The sequence below is a fragment of the Capricornis sumatraensis genome, chromosome 1, assembly GCF_032405125.1.
Source record: "Capricornis sumatraensis isolate serow.1 chromosome 1, serow.2, whole genome shotgun sequence".
NCBI lineage: Eukaryota > Metazoa > Chordata > Mammalia > Artiodactyla > Bovidae > Capricornis > Capricornis sumatraensis.
The window spans coordinates 188,723,543-188,729,542 of NC_091069.1; the positions used below are offsets into that span (position 1 = coordinate 188,723,543).

Consider the following 6,000-nt stretch of genomic DNA (forward strand, 5'->3'; position numbering starts at 1 on the left):
ATACCTACCCCTCCCTTGTCACTTGGTATTGCCCATATATTTATTGAGCAAACTCTTCCAAATGCAGACTACTGATGAAACACTTAATACATGGTACTTGATATTACACCTAAACAGCATATTAAAAAGCAGAGACATTACTTTGTCAACACAGGCCTGTCTAGTCAAGGCTATGGTTTTTCCAGTGGTCATGTATGGATGTGAAAGTTGGACTATAAACAAAGCTGAGCACAGAAGAATTGATGCTTTTGAACTGTGGTGTTGGAGAAGACTCTTGAGAGTCCCTTGGACTGCAAGGAGATCCAATCAGTCCATCCTAAAGGAGATCAGTCCTGGGTGTTCATTGGAAGGACTGACAGTGATGCTGAAACTCCAATACTTTGGCCAATTGATGTGAAGACCTGACTCATTTGTAAAGACCCTGATGCTGGGAAAGATTGAGGGCAGGAGGAGAAGGGGACAAGAGAGGATGAGATGGTTGGATGGCATCACTGACTCAATGGACATGAGTTTGGGTAAACTCTGGGAGTTGGTGATGGACAGGGAGGCCTAGCGTGCTGAGGTTCATGGCATCACAAAGAGTCGGACATGACTGAGTGACTGAACTGACTGACTGACATTATACACTTGATGCAAAACAAAGAAATGAACTATTAGTAATTTCCTCTTGAGATACAATTCTATAACTAGTTTTCACCCAACCATCCCATAATCTAGGGTTTTTATAGTTCTCAAGGGGATGCCATGCCAGAGTGTACCTTCAAACTACACAACAGGTTACGTGAATCAGATTAATCTAACAGAGAAAGTATATCACAGAATCATGATTACCCAGTATGTTGTCCATTTCTGAGGGCTGATAAACTAATAATTTAATAGCTTCAACCAAAGATTGTCTGACATCCTGAGAGCTCCCAAGGCTACTCCCTCTTAATTATTCCTGACCAATGACTAAAGGAGGCCCAAGAAACACCTGGGGGGAAAAAAAAGATGTGTACCATATAAACAGCAATGACCCCATTACGACACTGGCCAACTGAATAAGAACTTTAGAATGTGACCTATATTAAGCCAGGTTAAACTGGAATTCTACTATTTTTTTTTTTTTAAACTTCAGCAGACATTCCCAACTGTTCAAGTTTCAGGATCCTGTTTAATTTGCTGACATTCTTTTCCTCCCAAAAGTGTTATATGAGACACTTAGCACATTACACTGAAATCAAATCAAGTTGGGTTTTTTCCTACTACACTATAGCCTTTGAAAGACATCACAAAATCATGACATGGAAGCAACTTTATATGCCAACTTTGTTTCTGGTCTTTCCAATCCAAGTGTTTCTTTTCTATTTGTTTTGAGTTGTCTCCTTGTGGCTTGTTTTGTGAAGAAAAATGTAACAGAGAATGAACTTCTGTGAGGTTTTCTATTATCTTACTCTGGTAAATGGGCTCATTTTTAACAGTTCCCCAATGCCTACAGGATAAAATTTAAACCATCCCAGGAAGAATAATAGTTCCTTTAAAACTAACCTTATTATATGTATCCAGAGTCCCTCAAGAACAGCTTCCATTTTTCCTCCATGTCTGCTCACACTAGCTCACACCCCTTTCCTTTTCCTTCCATTTATCTAAATTCCTTCTTTCTGTCCTTCCTTCTGGGAGCCTTCCCTCCCTAAGCATCCTCAGAATCGAGAATGAACGCCTTTAGAATGGCACCTTCTTTATGTTGATTCATTAGTTAACTTACCATGTGACTATCATCTTTTCTCCCCAACTATACAACAGAAATGGGACCAAGTGTCTTTGCATCACTGGGTTCACTAACTTGCACAGCTACACAGACATTCAATAAATATCTACTGATCAACACAAGAATTAGAAGACAGGAATAACTCTTGTGTTGTGAATTAAATATATCAGTTTAATTACCTGTAATTGTTAAGCTTCAGAGGACACTACTTGACTCATAGCATATAGGAATCTACACCATAATAAGCCAAGTTATAATTGAGTTCCACTTTTATGCAATCAGGCCTGTCAACTACAGATGATCATATTCATCCTTCAGATATCAGCTAAACCTTTGCCTCCTCAAGTCTTTTTTTTTCCCTGCTCAACTAGACTAGGTTCCCAGTAAGTAGGTACCTGTAACATTGTTCTCCTTTTATTACACCTATCACATTACAATCACTTTTTTCACTGTCTGAACCTCTATTTCCTTCCCTCAACTGGAATGTGGGTTCCAAGAAAGCAAAGATCACATCTGCCCTTTTTCCATCACTGTATTCCCAGTGCCTAATTACATCAATCCATGCATCTACTCGCCCTCCCCACAGAAACAGCCAAGCAATGCTGCATCACTGGCTTCTAGAGCCTTAAACAGCAGTTCTGGTCATTCAAAATAAAATACGGTTAGTCATTCTACTCCCCAAAAGCCCCCCACCTTGCAAGTTCCCCTCTCTGCAATTAAGGTTTTTTTTCAATCTCTAACATTTTTTTAAATGACCATTTTGCTCACGTATGACACGACACAAACTCCATAATTTCAAACATTTTGTGCTGTTTTATGTTAACTCAACCTATAGGCCAAGATGAAAATAGTAAAAATTATCATACATTTGGGGCTTTCCAGGAGGCACTAGTGGTAAAGAATTCACCTACCAATGCAGGTGGGGTTAAGAGACACCTGAGTCGGGATCCTTGGGTCAGGAAGATCCCCCGGAGGAGGGCATGGCAACCCACTCCAGTATTTTTGCCTGCAGAATTCCATGGAAAGGGGAGCCTGGCAGGCTGCAGTCCATAAGGCTGCAAAGAGTTAGACATGACTATAGTGACTAAGCATGCACATCGTACATTCATTCAGTTTACAGGAATTCAACCATTATCTTAGGCAAACAGAAAGGAAAAAAAAGAAATGATTCTCATAGGGGCTGGACTCTGCATACCATTCCACTCAATAATTACAAACTTCTGAGTGTGTGTGGGGAAGGGATGGGTATCTGCTGGCCTTTCATCAGTCTCACTTCTCACATGCCTCACACACAATCCGTTTCACCTGTGCTCAAAGTAACACACAGCATGCTGTTTCAACATGGAGCAAAAACTGGCTATGACTGACTTCCTAAGAGATCATATGTCATGACTCCTTCACAGGGTACTGCGGTGGTACTCAATTTTCAAGGTACTTTTTCAAAAGTGATAGTCGCTCAGTCATGTCTGATCATTTGCAACCCCATGGAAATTCTCCAGGCCAGAAGAGTGGAGTGTAGCCTTTCCCTTCTCCAGGGAATCTTCCCAACCCAGGGAACAAACCCAGGTCTCCCATATTGCAGGCCGATTCTTTACCAGCTGAGCCACCAGGGAACCTTCTTCAAGGGCCTAGGAAAAACTGGAAAAATAAGATTTCAGAAACTAGCAGTAAAGATATTACACCACCAGTCACAGGTGATGTCAAATAAGTCACTTTAACCTTGAACTGCAACCAGACACTTACATGTAAGACAGAAAAAAAGTCTGAAAGTGTTTTCTTTCTAATTATACTGGTGTAGCGCATAGAGCACAGGACTTGAAAATTTATACTCTGATCCATGTGAAGGTAGTTTTAATCAAGGATGATGTTATTTGTAGCTCACTGGGCATCACACTTGAGGGTACTCATTTCACTTTCCTCATGGACTTCAGAAACAGAGGTTTCAACCATGTAATTTTGGTAGTTCTGCCAATCAAATACCCTATCTTCTTAGCCAGAAGAATAAGTACATGACACTCATATCCAATCTGGCCAACCAGTGTCCTTTCCTGAAATTTATAAATATTAGAGGTAGGAGTTTTCTCTTCTCTCTGAGGTGCTTAGGGTTGCATGAAGTAACAGAAAGGCTGTTACACAGAATGAAGATAATTCATACATTAAGATCCATTTAAGAACAGAACAGTTTGTTCTTACAAATACGTACAAATGACACCTGAAGCTGTAGGTTAAGATGATATCTAAACTCTTGTGAAAACTATAAATGTATCAAAAGTTAAATACACTTAAGTTCAACAGGCCTTACTTTTCATTAACATACATAACTACATTTGATATCACAGCGGTTGAAATGTCTATAAAAGGGTGAGAAAGAGCTGAAAAGTCACCAAGATGTCCCAGTATTCTGGAAGACAGAAAACACCCATCTGCTGATACTGGTCCAGGTGCAAAGGAAATGTATAAAGGATAAGCAACATACTATTCCCTTGACCCCTGGAAAAAATTTTTTCACCTATGTCTCTTTGAGATAAGAAACCCAAAAGATCAACCAGAATTTTTTCTCGTTTATCTTTATTCTGCATTCTATGGAATACACCAGCTATTACCAGAGATTTCAATATCTACTCTTCTTAAGTTTAACCATGAGTAAACCCATATCTTACACAAACACATGTAGAGTCTCCATCCCTATTTACATCAGATACCTGAAACCCTGATTCATAACTGATCTCCTAATAGCTGACATCTGGAGTAAAGCTGGCACCACAAGTTAAGAACCACGTTTGGTTTGTTCTTTGGGGTGCCGGGAGTGTGGTAGTGGACACAGCCTTCCTGACCATTCTAGTATCAGTCTAATATTAGCAGGGTATGAAGGAGGCATGCCTGTTTGGAGAAGGGTCCCCAGCAGTTACTGAAAACCGGTGGCATGGATCCTCTCTTACTGACACTAATTTATCCCACCTTCTCTCCTTTGAAACACACCCAAACATTTTAGGCAACTCTGCCCTTCCCGGCCACCACCACTCCCCCTCACCCCCCACCCCCGAGTACCACACTCGGAGAACTAACCAGGACACAGGAACGGCCTCGAACATTAGAGACCCACGTGTCCCCTGCTGCCCTCACTCTAGGGCACACTTCGCAACCAGAGAGAAATGGACAGAACCTCACAGGGTGTGTACAAATCCTAAGAGGTGGACACCCCGCCTAAGCCTCGGCTCCACACTAGAGAAGCACACTCATCCCAGGCCTCGAGGGATGGAAGAGACTACACCTGTGCCCTAGGCCCCAAAGGCAGGTTACACACCTGTTCCTTCTGGGGGAGTGACTGCCGGCCTCCAAGACTCACAATCTGGGTAAGCAAGTGCCTCTGCACCTGAGCCTCTCATTCCATGAAACCAACAAGTGGAAACTAATCCATTTCCAGGCCAAACACAGGGTACTCCCCTCTGCGCCAGAAAAACCCCGTCCGGTCGGTGGGCCTTGGTCCAGTTAGCCTGTCTGAAGCCGCGCCGCTGTCGGAAAGGGGCAAGGCTCGGGGACCCGGCCCGCGTTCTCTTGCCGCCCCGCGTACAGCCCCCGACCGGCGTCCTCACCCTGTTGGGCCGCTCTCCGGAGATTCCTTACCTGAGCTCTCTGCCGCGCCAGCCTAGGACCCTCCCGCAACCCACAGACCACGTAACCCCGCCCCCTGTTCTAGCCTCACGCACGCGCAGCATATACCCGTTGGCCACGCTTCCGCTTTCTTTATCTCTCCCGGGTCTCTCCTGAGCGGTCCGCCACGCTACGCCACGCCCCCATTTAAAGGGCCAGAGATTCATTTAGGTCAAGGAATTTAAGGGGTAATTAGAAGGAAATGGCGGAGAAGGCAATGGCATCCCACTCTAGTACTCTTGCCTGGGAAATCCCATGGGCGGAGGAGCCTGGTAGGCTGCAGTCCGTGGGGTCGCTGAGCGACTTCACTTTCACTTTTCACTTTCATGCATGCATTGGAGAAGGAAATGGCAACCCACTCCAGTGTTCTTACCTGGAGAATCCCAGGGACGGGGGAGCCTGGTGGGCTGCCGTCTATGGGGTCGCACAGAATCGGACACGACTGAAGTGACTTAGCAGTAGAAGAAAGTGGCAACCCACTCCAGTATTCTTGCCAGGAAAATCCCATGTACAGAAGAGCCTGGTAGGTTATAGTCCATGCGGTCGCAAAGAGTCGGACACAACTTAGGGACTTCACTTCAGTTTAACATATTTAGGAACTA

The 6,000-nt window shown here is 43.8% G+C and overlaps 1 protein-coding gene across 1 annotated transcript in view; it reads right to left on the reverse strand.

The window, feature by feature from the left end:
* VPS8 (VPS8 subunit of CORVET complex) overlaps nt 1–5,397 on the reverse strand; it is a 300,926-nt gene extending 295,529 nt beyond the window's left edge. The window contains exon 1 of the mRNA XM_068987935.1: nt 5,372–5,397. The gene's annotated coding sequence lies outside the window, so the exon portion shown is untranslated. The remainder of the gene's footprint in view (nt 1–5,371) is intronic.
* Between the last annotated feature and the right edge of the window lie 603 nt (nt 5,398–6,000).